This window comes from Moschus berezovskii, chromosome 6 (genome assembly GCF_049115385.1).
Source record: "Moschus berezovskii isolate FMDL1 chromosome 6, NW_MosBer_1.0, whole genome shotgun sequence".
Classification (NCBI taxonomy): Eukaryota; Metazoa; Chordata; class Mammalia; order Artiodactyla; family Moschidae; genus Moschus; species Moschus berezovskii.
The window spans coordinates 104,024,486-104,046,439 of NC_142465.1; the positions used below are offsets into that span (position 1 = coordinate 104,024,486).

Consider the following 21,954-nt stretch of genomic DNA (forward strand, 5'->3'; position numbering starts at 1 on the left):
TTCAGTAGTGTGTATAACTACAACCCTAAAACACACTGGTTGGAGGTACAGAAGGCAATACAAACTGGATGTGATATAAGGATGGGCCTACATTCTTTTACAGCACAAAATCAGGGAGTTGAATTTCTTTGCCAAGAGATACTTGGTGCCTGGGTGGAAGCACAGCTAGAGATTAAATCAGAGGCTGTCATACCGCAGTTAACAAATTCGCTATGATTGGTATTAACTTGAAGCTCCAGAGTTTTGCCTGCTTGAAACAGCACCTACTGGGAAAGCAGCGTACCCAACTCAAAATATTTGAGTGCCCACTCTGTGCTGAGTGATGCCAGCTTTCTTCACATCATGAACAAACTGCATGCACATCATTGAGGCTCCCGGGCTAATTGCACAGATGCCGTTTTCAAAAGTATTTTTTTGAGATTTTGAAGTAATAACTTTCTCTGAATCTTAGAATTTCACACATTAAATCACAGTAGTACTCGGTTGTGGTTGAAAAGAGGAAAACATCTCTTAACTTTGTGTGTTACTCTCTCAGTCTTGTCTGACTCTGACCCCTTGGACTGTAGCCCACCAGGCTCTTCTGTCTACGGAATTCTCCAGGCAAGAATACTGGAGTGGGTTGCTGTTTCCTTCTCCAGGGGATCTTCCCAACCCAAGGATCGAGCCCAGGTCTCGTATACTTCAGGCAGGTTCTTTACCCTCTGAGCCACCAGGGAAGTCTCTGAATCTTAGAACTGACACACTAAATCCCAGAGTAGTACGTGCTTGTGGTTGAAAAGAGGAAAACATCTCTTAACTTTACAGGAATGACTTTATAAAATCATTTTATATAGGCATCATGCAGTTCAGTTCAGTTGCTCAGTCGTGTCCGACTCTTTGCGACCCCATGAATCACAGCACGCCAGGCCTCCCTGTCCATCACCAACTCTCGGAGTTCACTCAAACTCATATCCATCGAGCTGGTGATGCCATCCAGCCATCTCATTCTCTGTCGTCCCCTTCTCCTCCTGCCCCCAATCCCTCCCAGCATCAGAGTCTTTTCCAGTGAGTCAACTCGTCGCATGAGGTGGCCAAAGTATTGTAGTTTCAGTTTTAGTATCAGTCCTTCCAATGAACACCCAGGACTCCTTTAGGATGGACTGGTTGGATCTCCTTGCAGTCCAGCACAAGCTGGAATCAAGATTCCTGGGAAAATTATCAATAACCTCAGATATGCAGATGACACCACCCTTATGGCAGAAAGTGAAGAGGAACTAAAAAGCCTCTTGATGAAAGTGAAAGAGGAGAGTGAAAAGGTTGGCTTGAAGCTCAACATTCAGAAAACAAAGATCATGGCATCTGGTCCCATCACTTCATGGGAAATAGATGGGGAAACAGTGGAAGCAGTGTCAGACTTTATTTTGGGGGGCTCCAAAATCACTGCGGATGCTGATTGCAGCCATGAAATTAGAAGACACTCCTTGGAAGGAAAGTTATGACCAACCTAGATATAGGCATCATATATATATGTAATAGGTAATATATATGTATATATAGGCATCGCCGAAGAATTGATGCTTTTGAACTGTGGTGCTGGAGAAGACTCTTGAGAGTCCCTTGGACTGCAAGGAGATCCAACCAGTCCATTCTAAAGGTGATCAGTCCTTGGTGTTCATTGGAAGGACTGATGCTAAAGCTGAAATGCCAATACTTTGGCCACCTCATGCAACGAGTTGACTCACTGGAAAAGAGTCTGATGCTGAGAGGGATTGGGAGTGGGAGGAGACGGGGACGACAGAGAATGAGATGGCTGGATGGCATCACCGACTCGATGGACATGAGTTTGAGTGAACTCCGGGAGTTGGTGATGGACAGGGAGGCCTGGTGTGCTGTGATTCATGGGGTCGCAAAGAGTAGGACACGACTGAGCGACTGAACTGAACTGAACTGATAGGCATCAATGTCTTACTTAATAGGAAAAGTCTAGAAAGGAAACAGGTGCTGATAGAAGTCTCTGAAAACTGGGTGATCTTGCCAGAGGAAGTGATAAAGACTTTATCACCCTTGTGATTTCCTCAGGGTGAAAGCATTTCATTTTAGCTGATAAGCTAGATCCAGAATCATCCTGATTTTCTGTGATAGCATTTTTACCTTTTTTTCCCCCTGTTTTGTAAAATGACTCTATATAGTTGTATTCACAGTTGCCTTTCCTTTGACTAAGTTATAAGTTATGAGGTCTTGGCTAAAGGACACAGACACAGGACTGAACACCGATCTATTTTCATTGGATATAGCCTTCTTGCTCTTTCCTTATCATTTTCTAGGGCTTTCTCCCTGTCTCATGTAAATAGATTTCAGGAGGTCGATCCCACCAGTCTTCAAACTGGAATTCCTCAGTCATAGAATCAGACAGAATACACTAAATAACATGTGCGTGAGTGCTGTTATAGGAATTAAGAGGATCTTGTAGAGATGTGTATGGACTAAACTGCAGAATGAAGAAGCCCCTGGTGTATATTTTAGTGTGACTTCCCATTATTCAATACTTCAGTTTAGTTCAGCCACTCAGTTGTGTCTGACTCTTTGTAACCCCGTGGACTGCAGCATGCCAGGCTTCCCTGTCCATCACCAACTCCCGGAGCTTGCTCAAACTCATGTTGATCAAGTCAATGATGCCATCCAACCAACTCGTCCTCGGTCCTCCCCTTCTCTTCCTGCCTTCAGTCTTTCCCAGCAGCAGGATCTTCTCCAATGAGTCAGTTCTTCACATCAAGTGGCCAAAGTATTGGATCTTCAGCTTCAGCATCAGTCTTTCCAATGAATATTCAGGACTGATTTCCTTTAGGATTGACTGGTTGGACTTTCTTGAAGTTGAAGGGACTCTCAAGAGTCTTCTCCAACACCACAGTTCAAAAGCATCAGTTCTTCAGCGCTCAGCTTTCTTTATGGTCCAACTCTCACATCCATATATGACTACTGGAAAAACCATAGTTTTGACTAGACAGACCTTTGTCAGCAAAGTAATGTCTCTGGTTTTTAATAAGCTGTTTAGATTGGTCACAGCTTTTCTTCGAAGGAGCAAGGGTCTCTTAATTTTATGGCTCCAGCCACCATCTTAGGTGATTTTGGAACCCAAGAAAATAAAGTCTGTCACTGTTTTCATTGTTTCCCCATCTATTTGCCATGAAGTGACAGGACCAGATGCAATGATCTTGGTTTTTTGAATACCGAGTTTTAAGCCAGCTTTTTCACTCTCCTCTTTCACTTTCATCAAGAGGCTTTTTAGTTCCTCTTCACTTTCTGCCATAAGGGTGGTATTATCTGCATATCTGAGGTTATTGATATTTCTCCCGGCAATCCTGATTCCAGCTTATGCTTCATGCAGTCCTGCATTTCACATATTGTACTCTGCACATAGCTAAATAAGCAGAGCGAGAATATACAGTCTTGACATACTCCTTTTCCAATTTGGAACCAGTCTGTTTCTCTATGTCTGGTTGTAACTGTTGCTTCTTGACCTGCATACAGATAATTCAGGAGGCAGGTAAGGTGGTCTGATATTCCTATCTCTTGAAGAATTTTCCAGTCTGTGGTGATCCACACAGTCAAAGGCTTTGGTGTAGTCAATAAAGCAGAAGTAGATGTTTTTCTGGAACTCTCTTGCTTTTCGATGATCCAGCAGATGTTGGCAATTTGATCTCTGGTGCCTCTGCCTTTTCTTAAAACCAGCTTGAACATCTGGAAGTTCTCAGTTCACATACTGTTGAAGCCTGGCATGGAGAATTTTGAGCATTACTTTGCTAGCATGTGAGATGAGTGCAATTGTGAAGTAGTTTGAATGTTCTTTGGCATTGCCTTTCTTTGGGATTGGAATGAAAACTGACCTTTTCCAGTCCTATGGCCACTGCTGAGTTTTCCAAATTTGCTGGCATATTGAGTGCAGCACTTTCACAGCATCATCTTTTAGGATTTGAAATAGCTCAACTGGAATTCCATTACTTCCACTAGGTTTGTTTGTAGTGATGCTTCTTAAGGCCCACTTGACTTCACACTCCAGGATGTCTGGGTCTAGGTGAGTAATCACACCATCCTGGTTATCTGGGTCATGAAGATCTTTTTTGTATAGTTCTTCTGTGTATTCTTGCCACCTCTTCTATCTTCTGCTTCTGTTAGACCCATACCATTTCCATCCTTTATTGAGCCCATCTTTGCATGAAATGTTCCCTTGGTATCAATAATTTTCTTGAAGAGATCTCTAATCTTTCCCATTCTATTATTTTCCTCTGTTTCTTTGCATTGACCACTGCGGAAGGCTTTCTTATCTCTCCTTGCTATTCTTTGGAACTCTGCATTCAGGTGGGTATTTCTTTCCTTTTCTCCTTTGCCTTTTGTTTCTCTTCTTTTCTCAGCTGTTTGCAAGGCCTCCTCAGACAACCATTTTGCATTTGGGGGGATGGTCTTGATCACTGCCTCCTGTCACAAATGTCACAAACCTCTGTCCATAGATCTTCAGGCACTCTATCAGATGTAATCCCTTGAATCTATTTCTCACTTCCACTGTATAATCATAAGGGATTTGATTTAGGTCATACCTGAGTAGTCTAGTGATTTTCCCTACTTTCTTCAATTTAGTCTGAATTTAGCAATAAGGAGTTCATGATCAGAGTCACAGGCAGCTCCCGATGTTGTTTTTGCTGACTGTATAGAGCTTCTCTATCTTCAGCTGCAAAAAATATAAGCAATCTGATTTTGGTATTGACCATCTGGTGATATCCATGTGTAGAGTCGTCTCTTGTGTTGTTGTATGACCAGTGCGTTCTCTTTGCAAAACTGTTAGTCTTTGCCCTGCTTCCTTTTGTACTCCAAGGCCAAATTTGCCTATTACTTCAGGGATCTCTTGACTTTCTACTTTTCATTCCAGTCCCCTATGCTGAAAAGGACATATTCTTTTGATGTTAGTTCTAGAAAGTCTTCTTGGAGAAGGAAATGGCAACCCACTCCAGTGTTCTCGCCTGGAGAATCCCAGGGATGGGGGAGCCTGGTGGGTTGCCATCTATGGGGTAGCACAGATTTGGACACAACTGAAGTGACTTAGCGGGCTTCCCTGGTGGCTCAGAGGTTAAAGCATCTGCCTCCAATGCGGGAGACCCGGGTTCGATCCCTGGGTCGGGAAGATCCCCTGGAGAAGGAAATGGTAACCCACTCCAGTATTCTTGCCTGGAGAATCCCATGGATGGAGAAGCCTGGTAGGCTACAGTCCACGGAGTCGCAGAGAGTCGGACACGACTGAGCCACGGAACGGGACGGAAGTGACTTAGCAGCAGCAGCAGCTAGAAAGTCTTCTAGGTACTTCACAGAATCATTCCACTTCAGCTTCTTCAGCATTAGTGGTTGGGGCACAGACTTGGATTGCTGTGATATTGAATAGTTTGTCTTGGAACTGAACAGAAATCATTCTATTATTTTTGAGATTGCACCCAAGTACTGCACTTTGGACTGTTTTGTTGACTACGAGGGCTACTCCATTTCTTCTAAGCGATTCTTGCCTACAGTAGTACATACAATGGTCATCTGAATTAAATCCATTCCAGTTCATTTTAGTTCACTGATTTCTAAAATGTCAATATTCACTCTTGCCATCTCCTGTTTGACCACTTTCAATTTACCATGATTTGTGGACCTAGCATTCCAGGTCCTTATGCAATATTGTTCTTTACAGCATCAGACTTTATTTCCATCACCAGTCACATCCACAGCCGTGCATTGTTTTCTCTTTGGCCTCGTGTCTTCCTTCTTGCTGGAGTTATTTCTCCACTCTTCTCCAGTAGCATATTGGGCACCTACTGACCTGGGGAATTCATCTTTCGGTGTCATAAATTTTTGTCTTTTCATACTGTTCATGGGGTTCTCAAAGCAAGAATACTGAAGTGGTTTTCCATTCCTTTCTCCAGTGGACCATGTTTTGTCAGAACTCTCCACCATGACCCGTCCATCTTGGGTGGTCCTACATGGCATAGCTCATAGTTTCATTGAGACAGACAAGACTTTGGCCTATGTGGTCAATTCGATTAGTTTTCTGTGATTGTGGTTTTCATTCTGCCTGCCCTTTGATGGAGAAGGATAAGAGACTTATGGAAGCTTCCTGATGGAAAGACCAACTTTGGGGGAAACTGGGTCTTGTTCTGAAGGGCAGGGTCATGCTCAGTAAATCTTTAATGTTATTTTCTCTTGATGGGAGGGGCTGTGTTCCCCCTCTGTTGTTTGGCCTGAGGCCAGACTATGGTAGGGCTAACAAAGACAATGGCAACCTTCTTCAAAAGGACTTTCCAAGCACTGTTGTATTCAGCGCCTCTGACCCTGCAGCAGTCCACTGTCAACCCACACCTCTGCCAGAGACCCCTGGACACTCAAAGGCAGGTCTGGCTCAGTCTCTGTGGGATCCCTGGGTCCTGGCATGCACAAGGTTTAGTTTGAAGCCCCTGAGCATCTCTGGCAGGTATGTGGTTTGATTCTAAATGTGATTTCATCCCTTCTACCCTCTTGCTGTACATCTCCTTTGTCCTTGGACATGGGGTATCTCTTTTTAGTGGGATCCAACATTTTCCTGTCGGTGCTTGTTCAGCAGAGAGTTGTCACTTTGGAGTTCTCGCAGGAGAAGGTGAGCGCATGTTCTTCTTTTCTTTAATATGACTAAATTTTTATCAATTAAGATAGAATTTAACTTCAAATCAAACCCAGGTCTCTGGCATTACAGGTGGATTCTTTGCCAGCTGAGCCACCAGGGAAGCCCAAGAATACTGGAGTGAGTAGACCTACCCTTTTCCAACAGATCTTGCTGACCGAGGAATGGAACTGAGGCCTCCTTCATTGCAGGAATATTCTTTACCAGCTGAGCTACCAGGGAAGCCTGTTCAATACTTAACACTCAATAAATGCTGGCAGAACAGAAAATGGACATTCAATAAATGCTCATTGGGATTTCCCTGGTGGTATAGTGAATAAGAATCCACCTACCAATGCAGGGGACTCTTTAATCCCTGGTCTGGGATGATCCCACATGCCTCGGAGCAACAGAGTCAGTGGGCCACAGCTACTGAAGCTTGCATGCCTAGAGTCTGTGCTTTGCCACAAGAGAAGCCACTGCCATGAGAAGCCCATCCACCCCAACAAAAGAGTGGCCCCCATCCACCACAACTAGAGAAAGTCTGCATGCAGCAACAAAGACCCAGTGCAGCAAAAAATAAATAAATGTATTTTTAAATGCTGATTGACTTAATGGTGAGGTAGGAATAACCATCTGGTAAGGATGGATGAACTGAAGATTGCTGAAAATGAGTAAGAGGGCCAGAACTGTGAGACAGAGGTAATAATGAAAATTATAAGAGAATGGACACTTGGAGAGAAGAGCATAATAAGAATGATCCAGCCACCTTATTCCCATGTAAATGTGTGGAACCAATCACACACGTATACCTCCTGCTTATATCTTTTGTTTAATGAGGATTTTCTATTTAGTATGTATGTTGGTGTTTCCATCTCTGAGCGTTATTTCCAGAGTTTTCTCTATCTCAGAAAATTAAAAAATTCACCATTTATTGAATTGTTCATTAAGATTAGAGTATACATTTTTGAATCCCCCTTTGTTCTGTCTATATATATTTAAAATTTTTTCTAGGTCTTAGAAGTTATAACTTTTGTGACTATGGTGACTTCCTTACAAAAAGGAGATTTTTAAACAGAATCCTGTGTATCAGAACGGGTATTCAGCAAGATACTCAGGTGTTGCAGGAATTACAAAAATGAGTATGCCAAAATCTCTACTTTGAGGAGATCAGGGTCCATGGAGAAGCAGAGGAGAAGAGGCCATAATATAAAGCTCAGATTTGTTCATTTGGCTTTTACTCATCAGTTATGACATAAAGGATAGGAATAAAATTTGACTAATGAGACTTCATTCTTTCATTTTTTAAAATTGAGGTAAAATTCACATAACGTAAAGTTAACCACCAACCATTCTTAAATGTACAATTCAGTGGCATGCAGTACAGTTCTTCCTATTTTAAAAGATCTCTGAAGGAAATAAAACTATCAATAGCAAAGACTCCAGAGAACTGAAGTCCCCAGTCTTCAAATGCTCAACATCACAGGGTACCCAAATTCTTTCTAAGGATGCCCAATTTCTGCTTGGTTTGCTAACAATGCTTAGCAAGCAAGCCATCTATACACTATGTGGCCTATATTTCTTGAGTGGAACGTGTATTCGGTGCTAATATCAAGTTTGGAGTTCTCCCAGCTGAGTGTTTTCTTCAGGGTCTCCTATGGTTGTAACTTCCTTGTGGGCCAGTAACCTAAGTAGGTCGCTCATCACTGTATCCCTAGAGGAGAACCCAGCACATAGATTATTTTAAAAGCATTTGTGAATGATTGATTACTTACTCCTGAGATTTTTATGTTCATTTCTTCCCTATCTATTGCCTCATGGTCAGTACTAACTGGGGCATTCAGTAAAGGTTTGGGGTTGCGATGGTCCCGGAGCCCAAGGTCAAATCCTGGCCATTTTGAGCACCGAAGAAGGTGTCTGTTACTGAGTCGCACAGAAGGTGGCGCTGTTGCGCCCTGTCGTGACTGCATTTTCACCTGGACAGGCAGGTCTTCTACACCTGACTGTCTAGCAATCGCTTGAGAAGGAAATGAATAGGTTGATCAGCAACAAGTCCAGCTTTTACAATTTCGGCAGAGGTTTCCTGCTGGTTCAGGTGTGGTGAGGCCCGGAAACCTCAGTGCCCGCAGACTTTTCCTTCTGTAGGGAGCCAGCCCAAACTCCATCCTTTGCCCGCGGCCACGCCCCACGGTGGGAAGGAGGGACTGAAAAGCATTTCCTTGAGGCCGGCACAACTTGCCCTACCCAAAGCGGGTTTTTGTTTTTTTTTTTTTCCCTTCCCTTGCTGAGCCAGTTTCATCTGAAGTACAGAGTGACCGGAGGAGGACCCGGAGGAGGGACAAGGTAGTGGAAATGCGTTGCGGGTATGAAGGGTGAGAGCAGGATGGCAGTGATGCAGTCAGGGGTGGACTTCGCTGTTTGGGGAAGAAGAAGAGGGAGGAGGCCCAAAGAGGGATGGCTGTGGGTGGCTGTTTGCATTTTATGTGAACAAACAGCAGGCACCAGGTGAATGAATCTGTATTTCTTCGGAACAGGCATCTCGCGGGTTTTGGCTTCTGTCTTTTTTTAAGACAGAATTTTGGCAATTTTCAGCAATTTGGGCAAGGAGAGAGGCAGCCAGAAAGCAAAGGGATGAGGGGTCTCTGTATTCCTGGAGAGGAGGCCATCGCGACAGGGGAGATAGAAACAGTCAAGTACAGGAATTACTTGTCATAGGACAGCAAGGTCGTTCAGCCCGCCTTTGGGCTCAGCTCTGCTCCTCATCTGCTAAGCATAATTAAGCATGGTAATTATCTCTTGGAGTTGTTGTCATATTTAAATCAGATAATATCTGTAGTCACGCTTAAAAGTTGTTTAGTGTGATAATGCTGTGCTTTGTTTACCGGAATTTCGGTTTTCTTCTCGTTTTCTCTTTTTCTTTGTATTGAAGTGTAGTTGATTTAAAATACTGTATTAGTATCAGATGTGCAGCATAGTGATTGATTTTTATAGGTTTCATTCACTCCATTAAAAGTTATTACAAAACAGTGGCTGTAATTCCCCGTGCCGCACAATATGCGTATCTGCTTTATACTGAGCGGTTTGTGTCTCCTAATCCTCTACTCCTGTCTTGCCCTTTCTCCCTTCTCTTTCCCCACTAGTAACTAGTTCGTTTTCATATCTATGGGTCTGTTTTGTTTTGCTATATACATTCATTTGTTTTATTTTTTATATTCCACAAGTAAGTATGAATGTAGTATTTATCTTTGTCTGACTTATTTCACTATGTGTAATATTCTTTAGGTTCATCTGTGTTGCTGCAAATGGCAGAATTTCATTCTTTTTTATGGCTGAGTAAAATTACTCAGCTATATCTATCTATCTATAGGTATATATATATATTTATTTATACCATGTCTTTTTAATTCACTTATCTGTTGATTGCCACTGGGGTTGCTTCTATTGCAATATACTTTGTATATCGTACATAATGTTGCCTTGAACATTGGGGTGCATGAATCTTTTCAAATTAGTGTTTTTGGGTTTCCAGATACACACCCACGAGTGGAATTGCTGGGTAATATGGTGGTTCTAAGGCTTGCCAGGTCGCTCGGTGGTAAAGAATCCACCTGCAAATGGAGAGGCGGGTTTGATCCCTGGGTTGGGAAGATCCCCTGGAGAAAGAAATGGAAATCCACTCCAGTATTCTTGCCTGGGAAATCCCATGGACAGAGGAGCCTGGTGGGCTGCAGTCCACGGAGTCACAAAATAGTCAGACACGACTCAGTGACTAAACAACAAGAAGGTCATTCTTTGTTTAGTTTTTTGAGGAACATCCATATTGTTTCCATAGCAGCGGCACCAATTTTTGTTTCCACCAAGAGTGTACACAAGAGTTTCCTTTTCTCTACATCCTTTCCAACATTGTTATTTACAGCCATTCTGACAGGTGTGAGGTGACGGTGATTTTGATTTGCATTTTCCTGCTGATTAGTGTTGTTAGGCATCATTTCATGTCCCTCTTAGCAATCTGTCTTTGGAAAAATGTCTATGTAGGTCTTCTGACCATTTTTTGATTGGGTTATTTTTTAATATTGAATTATATGAACTGTTTGTATATTTTGGATATTATGCCTTTGTTAGTTGTATCATTTTTAGACATTTTCTTCCATTCCATATGTTGTCTTTTTGTTTTTTGATGCTTCCTTTGCTGTGCAAAAGTCTGTAAATTCAATTAGGTTCCATCTGGTTTTTTGCTTTTATTTCTTTTTTTCTTTTTGCTTTTATTTCTTTTGACTTAGGAGAATGATCCAAGAGAATATCGTTATAATTTGTGTCAGAGAGTGTTCTACCTATGTTCTCTTTTAGAAGTTTTATGATTTCAGGTCTTACATTTTGGTCTTTAAACCATTTTGAATTTATTCTTGTGTAAGGAAATGTTCTGATCTCACTGCTTTATGTTGTTATCGTCATTTAGTCACTTTGTGTTGTTGTTGTTATTCAGTGTCTGATTCTTTGTGACCCCCGCGGACTGCAGCAGGCCAAGCCCCCTTGTCCCTCACTGCTCCCAAAGTTTGCCCAAGTTCATGTCCACTGAGTCAACGATACCATACTATTTTGATTACTATAGATTTGTTGTCTAGTCTAAAGTCAGGGAGAGTGATTCCTCCAGGTCTGTTCTTCTTTCTCAAGATTGGTTATTTGGGCTCTTTTGTGTTTCTATAACAATTTCTTAACTATTTGTTCTACTTCCATGAAAAATGGTTTGATGGCATCACCGATCAATGGACATGAACCTGGGCAAACTCCAGGAGATGGTGAGGGACAAAGAGACCTGATGTGCTGCAGTCCATGGGGTCACAAAGAGTTGGACATGACTTGGTGAACAACGACTGTAAAAAATGCCATTGATATTTTGGCAGAGATTGCATTGAATTTGTAAATTGCCTTGGTTAGTATGGTAATTGTAACAATATCAGTTCAGTTCAGTCGCTCAGTCGTGTCCGACTCTTTGCGACCCCATGAATCACAGCACGCCAGGCCTCCCTGTCCATCACCAATTCCCGGAGTTCACTCAAACTCATGTCCATCTAGTCGGTGATGCCATCCAGCCATCTCATTCTCTGTCATCCCCTTCTCCTCCTGCCCCCAATCCCTCCCAGCATCAGACTCTTTTCCAGTGAGTCAACTCGTCGCATGAGGTGGCCAAAGTATTGGAGTTTCAGCTTTAGCATCAGTCCTTCCAATGACAATATAGATTCTTCTAATTCAGGAACATGATATAGCTTTTCATCTGTTTGTGTCATCTTCAGTTTCCTTCATCAGCATCTTATAGTTTTTGGAATACATTTCTTTTGTCTCCTTAGACAGGTTTATTCCTAGGTGTTTTGTTCTTTTGGAAATGATTATAAATGAGTTTTGATCCCCTTCCCTCTCTCTTCTCTCTCTGGAAGCCCTTTAATGCAAATATTGGTGCACTCAATCTTATCCAAGAGTTCTCTTAGGTTGATTTTATTTTTTTAAATTTGTTTCTCTTTTTGCTTTTATGATCAAGTGATTTCCATTATTCTATCTTACAGATCACTTATGAATTCTTCCGTATCACTTAATCTGCCATTCTTTCTAGTGTGCTTTTTATTTGTTATTGAATTCTCCATTTTTTAGAGTTTTAAAAAATATTTTCTAGTTAAAATTCTCACTGTGTTCATTTATTCTCTTCTCTAATTTAGTTAGCATTCTTATTACTAATACTTTGAATTCCTTCTCTGGTAATTGTTTATTTCTGTTTTATTATATTTTTTCAAGATAATTTTCTTGCTGTTTCAGTTGATAGCAGTTCCTCTGCCTTTTTTTTTTTTTTTTTTGGTTAAACTTTCTCTGATCTAAATTCAGGTGAAACAGCTACCTCTTGCAGTCTTAAAGGGGTGTTCTTGTGCGGGAGCATCTCTGTGTAGACTATGTGTGCCCTGTGTCTTTGGTGGGAGAGCTGGATTTAATGTGGATGTAATACATCTTTCCTCAGGGTGTGCTGGAAGCTGCCATCTTGATAGGAGGTCAGGCTGGACTTGGAGGGGGCAAGAGCTCGAGCTGGTGTGAGGGGGGGACTTCCCCTCTTCCCAGTGGCCGTCACTGCTTTATTGTGGATGAGGGCTAATTCCAAGTTGCTGAAGCAGAATTCCTGGGCCAAGCTGGCTCGGTTTCTCTGTTTTTATTTTTTAAAGGTTATTTATAAATGTATTTTGGCTGTGCTGTCTCTCTGTTGCCACTCAGGCTTTTCTCTGGTTGCAGCGAGCAAGGCTAGGCTTCATTGTGGTGCGTGGGCCTCTCATTGCGGTGCTTCTCTCCTTGAAGAGCAAGGGTTCTAGGGGGCATGGGCTTCAGTAGTTGCAGCAGGTGAGCTCAGTCATTGGAGCTCCTGGGTTCTAATCACAGGCTCACACTGGCTTAGTTGCTCCACAACATGTGGGATCTTCCTGGACCAGGGATTGAACCCGTGTCTTCTGCATTGGCAGGTGGATTCTTTACCGCTGAGTCACTACGGAACCCCCTCTGTTTCCTCTAAATGTATGTTTTCCCCTCTCTTTTTTCTGGGACCCTGTCCTACCGGCAGCAGTGCTGAAGCAAGGGGGTCCATGGGGTCTGTCCACTCATTCTAGCCACAGACAGAGATCCGAACTGTCTCTGTTGTGCTGCTGTGCCGATGTCTGCAGTCGTTTCCCTTACTCTGCTCAGATGGAGCTTTGGGGTCAAGTCCCTTTGTCCCTCATGGCTGATCACCATCCATCCCTGTCGTGGAGCATCACCTCAGGGCAGGCAGGGCTCACAGGGACCTGAGGTACTTACTGGGGAGTGAGCTGGGGTGGGGGCTTCCCTGGTGGCTCAATGGTAAGGAATCCGTCTGCAATGCAGGAGCCTCAGGTTCGATGCCCGAGTTGGGAAGATCCGCTGGAGGAGGGCGTAGCCACCCACTCCACTGTTCTTGTCTGGAGAATCCCACGGACAGAGGAACCTGGAAGGCTCAGTCCCTGGGGTCACGAAGAGTTGGACACAACTGAAATGACTTGGTGGTCAGGCAGGAGCTGTGGTGGGTTGGCCACCTCAAAGATCTGGGCTGCTTCTGAGGCACTGTTGAATACGCTCTGACAAATGCTCCTGCTGCCCCACCCAGGCTCTGCCCCACCCAGGTCACCTCTGTGTTTCCCACAGCTGAACTTTCTTCCTGGTAATGGCCACCCAGATCCAGTGTCACGCTATGGCCCAGGGTAAATGGGGGCTGGCTTGTTCTCTCTCCGTCAGCTGGGGCGCGCGCCCAGGCTGTCTTGGGAAAATTGGGGCCACGGCATCTCCACTCACCCTGTGGGGACAGGCCAGTGCATGTGCACTCCTCATGAGTAAGTCCAGGTTCCCCACAGCTCTCCTGTTAGTCCTGGTGGTCTTCCAACCTGCCAAGGGGACTCATCTCCCCGACAGAGGACCCCAGGACTGGGGTGCCCAATATGTGGCTTGAACTGCCCACATGGCTCGCCGCCTGTGTGATCTTCTTTTTCCTCCCAAATCCTGACCTGATCACCTTTCTTCTCTTCTTACTGGATTAAGTGTGCATCTTCCTTACAGCCTTGGTTGTGCAGGAACCTGGTTTCTGTCAGTCTCTAGTTTTCAGTGAGAATTGTTCCATATGTAGACGAATCTTAGACGTGTTCATGGGGGGAGGTGCTCTCTACCTCCTCCTATTCCACCATCTTGATGCCATCTTTGTCTTTCCTTTTTCTTTCTTTAAGATTTTTAAAAATATGGACCATATGTTTAAGTCTTTATTGAGTTTGTTATAATATTGCTTCTGCTTTATGTTTTGACTTTTTGGCCTCGAGGCATGTGGGAGCTTAGTTCCCTGACCAGGGATTGAACACACGCCCAGTGCACTGGAAGGTGGATTCCTAACCACTGGACCACCAGGGAAGTTCTTCTTTTTCCTAATTTGTTGCTCCCTTTCATCAGTCCCTCAGCCTCATTCCCAGTTTGTCTCCTTTCTTGCCCTTTTACTTCTGTGATTGCGGACTCCTGTTATGAATCCTCTCCTCATCTGAGCTGTTCACACATTTGAGACCAAGCTTTCTTCCCACTAGTTACTGACAGCTATTGGTAGCTGTGGTGATAAAGGCATTAAGCTGCTGTAATGTGTAACACACTCACACTGAAATTCACCTGGAAACAGCCCTGTTTCCAAGTGTTAGGGATACAGCTAGGAGGAAAATAGCCAAAGTCCCCAAATTCTTGTTTACATGAAGACTTTCATGCTTCTCTTCTAGCTCCCCACCAGGCTACTGCTCTGTGTCTGCTTCTGGGCTGTGCTAATAAAAGGGCATGGGCTTCTCTGGTGGCTCAGTGGTAAAGAATCTGCCTGCAGTGCAGGAGCCGCAGGAGATGTGGGTCTGATCCCTGGATCAGGAGGACATGGCAACCCACTCCAGTATTCTTGCCTGGAGAATCCCCATGGGCAGAAGAGCCTGGCAGGCTACAGTCCATAGGGTCGAAAAGAGTCATACAAAACTGAAGCGACTTAGCATGCACACATGCATGCATGCACCCACACAATAAAAGTGCATAAAGAAGCTGAGTATGCCATCAAGGAAATTACTATCTGGTTGGAAAGAAACTCGTGACTGTAGGCAAACTGATTAAGTACTGAATAAGTAGATGAGGTGTTCAGTCTTTATATTAGCCTATCATCTGTGGAAAATAAAAGTAGAAGGGAATAAGTGTACACAATGGAAAAGGAGATATTATACAGATACCTGTGTAGAGTGGAAAGAGTCTTGTGTAGAATGGAAGGAGTCCAAGGACCTGAAATCTGTTTTAAGCCCTGGCACTCTTTTTATTCGGAGAAGGCAATGGCAAGCCACTCCAGTACTCTTGCCTGGAAAATCCCATGGATGGAGGAGCCTGGTAGCCTGCAGTCCGTGGGGTCGCTAAGGGTCGGACACGACTGAGCGACTTCACTTTCACTTTTCACTTTCACACATTGGAGAAGGAAATGGCAACCCACTCCAGTGTTCTTGCCTGGAGAATCCCAGGGACGGGGGAGCCTGGTGGGCTTCCATCTATGGGGTCACACAGAGTCGGACACAACTGAAGTGACTTAGCAGCAGCAGCAGCAGCAGCAGCAGCACTCTTTTTATTAGCCAAGAACAAGGTACTTATGTCAGTGTGTTTTATTGTTTTATTGTTATCATTATCTTTCTGTCTTAGAAAATGAAGAGTTGAGATAGACTGGCAAATCTTGGGAGATTATTCAATTAAAAAAATGACTCTTTTATTTTTTAATTTCTTGTAAGTTCTCTGAGTTTTCTAACTAGAATGATTATGAGGAGAATAGGTTAGAATTTAGCTGCAGAGACTGTCAGCTCTGGATAAGGAAAAGGAAGTGGGGATGAAGTGAAGGAGTTCCTATCCATGACTTGACTTCAGCTCAATTTCCTAAAGTTACTCTTACGCTTGCTCCTAAGCTCAGGGGGTCTTCTCCACAACTTTCCCCTGCCTATAACTCCAGGTGAACTGAGCAATGTGTACTCCAGCTATACCATGCTGTGAAAGTCACTTCTAAAGAGTGAGATTCCAGGGAACAAGGGTTTCCCTGATGCTCATGCTTTATTTAACCCTCATCAGTCTGTCTCAGATTTTAAGCATTAGGTTTGCCTCCTCTACACCTGCTGCTGCTGCTGCTGCTGCTAAGTCGCTTCAGTCGTGTCCGACTCTGTGCGACCCCATAGACGGCAGCCCATCAGGCTCCCCGGTCCCTGGGATTCTCCAGGCAAAAACATTGGAGTGGGTTGCCATTTCCTTCTTCAAAGCATGTAAGTGGAAAGTGAAAGTGAAGTCGCTCAGTCGTGTCCGACCCTTAGCGACCCCATGGACTGCAGCCTACCAGGCTCCTCCGTCCAGGGGATTTTCCAGGCAAGAGAACTGGAGTGGGTTGCCATTGCCTTCTCTGCCACCACACCTAATTTGCACTTAATTTGTTTTCTAATTTATAACAATAACCCTTTTTGGCATTGAGGTAGCCAGTTGCCAACACAGCTAATTCTTTTTCTTTTTAATTAAAGTATAATTGACCTACAACACTATGTTAGTTACAGGTGGACAAAATAGTAATTTGATCATTCTAAGCATTTCAAAATGATCAATACAATGTCTAGTTATCATACAAAGTTATTACAATACTATTGACTATATTCCCCATGTTATATATTTCATCCACAGGACTCATTTATTCTATAACCAGAAGTCTCACCTATTTCACCCATCACCTCACCGTCTTCCCCTTTGGCCACTACCTGTTTTTGTCTGTATCTGTGAGTCTATTTCTGTTTTGCTAGGTTTAGTCATTTGCTTTCTTTTTTAGATTTCACATATAAGTGAAATTATATGGCATTTGTCTTTCTCTGTATGATTTATTTCACTCACCATGATACCTTCTATATCCATTAATGTTGTAATAAATGGTCAGATTTCATTCTTTTCATGACAGAGTAATACTCCATTCTCTATACCTGTCTGTGTATCTTTCTCACATATTCTTTATCCATCCACCTATTTAGGCCTTCCCAGATAGCTCAGTTGGTAAAGAATCTGCCTGAAATGCAGGAGACCCCAGTTCGATTCCTGGATCGGGAAGATCCACTGGAGAAGGGAATAGGCTACCCACTCCAGTGTTCTTGGGCTTTCCTTGTAGCTCAGCTGATAAACAATGCACCTGCAATGCAGGAGACCTGGGTTCAATCCCTGGGTTGGGAAGATCCCCTGGAGAAGCGAAAGGCTACCCACTCCAGTATTCTGGCCCAGAGAATTCCATGAACTGTATAGTCCATGGGGTCAGAAAGGGTCAGACATGACTGAATGACTTTCACTTTCACTTCCATACACTACTAATGGACACTTAGGCTATTTCCATACCTTGGCTATTATGAACAATGTTGTAATTAATATGGGATGTGTATATCTTTTTGAATTAGTATTTTTTTCTTCAGAAAAATACCCTGGAGGGGAATTGCTGGATCATATGGTAATTCTACTTTTATTTTTTGAGGAAATTCCATACTATTCTCCATAGTATTTGTACCAGTTTACATTCCCATCAACCATGTAGAAGGGTTTCCTTTTTTGCACACTCACTCCTTATTGATTCTCTGCCTAGATGATCTGTCCATTGATGTAAGCAGGATGTTAAAGTTCTCCTATTGTTGTTGATAATCATTACCTTAAACTGTTGGGTATGTGTTGCTTATCTCCATTTAGTTTTGTTCTTCTTCTGGTGTTTTATTTTGTTTCTTTATTTGGAGTGTATTCCTCTGTAACCTCATTTTGTCTAATTTTCTGTGTTTATTTATATAAACTAACACAGCATTTGTGTGTTAGTCACTTAGTCATGTCCATCTCTTTGCAACCCCATGGACTGTAGCCCACCAGGCTCTTCTGTCCATGGAATTCTCCAGGCAAGAATATTGCAGTGGGTAGCTATTCTCTTCTCCAGGCGATCTTTGCAACCCAGGAATTGAACCTGGGTCTTCTGCATTGCAGGCTGATTCTTTACCATCTGAGCTACCAGGGAAGCCATGAAAGTGAAGTAAAAGTCGTTCAGTCGTGTCCTACTCTTTGAGACCCCATGGACTATACAGTCCATCGAATTCTCCAGGCCAGAATATGGAATGGGTAGACTTTCCCTTCTCCAGGGGATCTTTCCAACCCAGGGACTGAGCCCAGGTCTTCCGCATTACAGGCAGATTCTTTACCAGCTGAGATACCAGGGAAGCCCAGGAATACTGGAGTGGGTAGCCTATCCCTTCTCCAGCGGATCTTCCCTACCCAGAAATCAAACCAGGGTCTCCTGCCTTGCAGGCTGATTCTTTACCAGCTGAGCTACCAGGGAAGCCCTGCTGACCTTCAAAGCCAGATATTCTGGGTACTTGTCTTTCCAGTGGTTCAGGAATCCTAAGCTTGGGAGCTAGTGTGGGACTTGGAACCCCACTACTTCGCAAGAAATTCTGTAATAGTTACTATCCTTCATTTTGTGGGGTACCCAGCTGCAGGCATGGGTCTTGACTTCTCCTACTCTGCTTCTCCTACTCATCATCCTTCTTATAGCTTTAGTTGTCAAAAACCTTTCCTGCTCTTCCTCAGGTCATTTTTATCTATAGTTGCTCTGTAAATAGTTGTAATTTTGGTGTCCCAGTGACAGGAGGTGAGTTCAGGTTCTTTTACTCCGCCCTCCAGGTCTCACCACCTCAATAAAATCAGTTCCTGGTTTGTTTGTTTTTTTTGGCTGTACCATGCAACATGTGGGATCTTCAGTCCCCAACCAGGGATCAAACCCGTCCCCACGTGCACTGTAAGTGTGGGATCTTAGCCACTAAATTGCTATGGAAATCCCTCAATAAAGCCAGTTCTTAGCAACTGAGTGATCATAGCAACTTGAAAACAGTGATTGAATTTTTATACCTACAGTTTTATACTTTTATAGACTAAATTACTGGTAAGAATGATAAATGAGAAGAAATCCTGCTTTAATTTTTTTCTTATACAGTTGTTAACATCTTACACCTTCAGTCATGGTAAACTACCCTATTTTTACACACATAACTGTGTATACACATAACATGTATTTTGTCAGCTAACAAAATACGTAGAAATACGGTGCTGTTTTCAGAACATTGATCTAAATTAAAATTATTGTATGTATGTAATTCTGGGTTATGTTAGAATTCTACTAAGAAATTGTAGGGGATGCTAAAGTTTAAGGAAAAAAAGTGCTTCAAAGGGCCATTGTTGTTGTTTAGTTGTTCATTTGTATGCAACTCTGAGACCCCATGGACTGTAGCCCGCCAGGCTCTTCTGTCCATGGGATCTGGTATGAATACTGGAGTGAATTGCCATTTCCTTCTCCAGGGAATCTTCCTGACCCAGAGGTCAAATCCGTGTCTCCTGCTTGGTAGGTGGATTCTTTACACTGAACCACATACACTGTTGTAATAGAAAAATCTCAATAATACATATATATTACTCATATTTGAAGTCAGTTAACTTCCTGGAGAAAACTTAAAAATTATTGGGTTTCACCAAAGCATCAGTTTTGAATGATTTAACCCAATGTGTTGTCTTGTTAGGTACACCTGGGCTGTTGTGTTGAACAACTCTGGGAGACACCACAGATGTTACATTCATATTATGCTGTCACCTGAATGATGAAAAATGTTTGCCAAAGATGATAATTTGGAGTGTAGAGAAGATGACCCTAAGCAGTTTTTTTTTCTGACAGTAATTAGTTTTCAAGACCCATTGTAGATCAAACCACCCCGAGTTTGTGTCCTTAGGATCAGCTTCTCCAAAGTCGCTTTTAAGTCGGATGGGGTCGGCTTAGCCCAGACAGAGCAAATGTCCACTGCCCCTTGCTTAAGTGCTACGTGATGCCCCACCAGCCAGCGCCCAAAGTCAGTGCTGCCTCAGACTAGTTAAAGGCTACAGCAGCGGGGAAGGGCTCGTTTATCTGAGTAGAAGTGACAGGCTTGGCTTGTGGTTCAAGGAAGGGGGCGGGGAGCTAAGGGAATGCTGAAAATCCGTCTTGACTGCCTTGCTTTTCATCAGATTTATAAGCAAACACCACAGATCCAACCAGTCTGGTTTGAAGCTGCTCTGCTACCTCTGTGGTCTTTCCCCATGGGTTCCAATCCCTGACCCTTTAGTGTTCTTTGGGGCTGACCTCTTAGTATGAATCAAAATGAGTTTTGGTGGAGGAATAAATAAGCAGAATATTCACTGGAACATTTTTTAAAGCCCTGCAGTGCCAGCAATGAAAATACAACTGGAATGTAAAGTCTCTTCAACCTCAGAAATGTATGCGGTAGATTTCCTGAGGTTAATTCAGACACATATACAACCCAAAGGCTTGACAGGCAGAAGAAACTATGAAACTGTAGGCACATGATGAATTTTAAGAACTAAGATCATCTTCCTTATCCTCATCCGTACAGAACTGGATAAAAAGAGATCCAATACCCAGTCAGCCTTTTGAAGGGTAGAAAATTATAATGAAAGAGGACCAGATGGACATTCAAGGTACACAAGGTTAGGCTTAGCTCAAGTGCTAATTAGCTGTTGGAAAAAAACCTGAACCCTGAGCCTGTTCCCTCATCAGCTAGTTATGGAGGCTAGGTTTTTTTGATTGATTTCAAAAGGCTCTTCTGATTGTACATGTTTAGAATTCATTTGTAGAATTCATGTTGCATCTCATAGTGTTCTTGTAAGGCATAATAAGAAATGGAAGGCAGGGTTCCTCTTTTTAGAGTTTCTTTAGCAGGGAGGTGTGTCTGAAGTGGCCCAGGAGACACAGTGCTGGTTTCTTCAATTACAGTGTGGGAAGAGAATGATTTTTTGACACTGAGAGTTGAACCTGGCATGTTTGCATCCCTTCTTTTATTTTTATTAATTAATTTTTATTGCAGTAGAGTTGCTTTACAGTTTTGTGTTAGCTTCTACTGCAGAGCAAGATGAATCAGCCATATGTAAACGTATATTCCTTCTTGAGGCCCAAATAGTTCCCTTAACACTAAATGACCTCAAAGTCTCACCCTGGTTTTCTTGTCCTCACCCATGTTCATTAAGAGTAATAATGGATTCATGATCAGAAAGTCCCACATCCGATTAGATCTCTGATTTATTTTCTGACCCTAGATGAGTCACCTTTGCACTTAGACCTTATTTTCCACATGTGCTATGAAGTTGTTAAAATGGTCATGGGTTGTTCTGAAGTGGCTTTCTTTTGTAAAACTGAAGATAACTTTGAAGAACACTCCAAGTTTTCAGGATTGGAAAAAATGCAGATAAATGAAATGTAATTTTATCATTATCTGTAAAGCCCCTCCTCTTCACCACCACTACCTTGATCTTTCTAGATCTTCTCATCTTGGGCTGCTACTTTTTTCTTTTTTTAAAAAAATCTTTTTAATTGGAGGATCATTGCTTTACAGTGTTTTGTTGGTTTCTGCTGTACAACAACGTGAATCAGCCATAAATATACATATATCCCCTCATTCTTGAACCCATGGGCTGGGACATAGAGGCAAGCCAATTTAAAGGTATGAGCTTAGATTATCTACAAACAGAGGAGCAATACATCTTTGATAGTATCAGCAGGCCACAGGTTGTGGGTTTATATATATTCAGATAGTGTGTGAGATAAAGCCTTCAGGCAAAGTTCACTGAACCTTGGGATAGAACTCTGTGCTGGTTGAAAGTCCCTGTATCTTCATACCTGAGTTGTGTGGTTTCATAGTGATGTTAGGTGC

At 42.9% G+C, this 21,954-nt stretch overlaps 1 protein-coding gene across 4 annotated transcripts in view; it reads left to right on the forward strand.

Annotated features, from left to right (window-relative positions):
* The first annotated feature begins 8,748 nt into the window (after positions 1-8,748).
* Positions 8,749-21,954, forward strand: part of STYK1 (STY kinase 1) — a 53,104-nt gene continuing 39,898 nt past the window's right edge. The window contains exon 1 of one of the 4 annotated variants that reach the window (XM_055396794.2): positions 8,749-8,983. The gene's annotated coding sequence lies outside the window, so the exon portion shown is untranslated. The remainder of the gene's footprint in view (positions 8,984-21,954) is intronic. The other 3 variants (XM_055396797.2, XM_088837322.1, XM_055396800.2) reach the window with 3 other exon arrangements.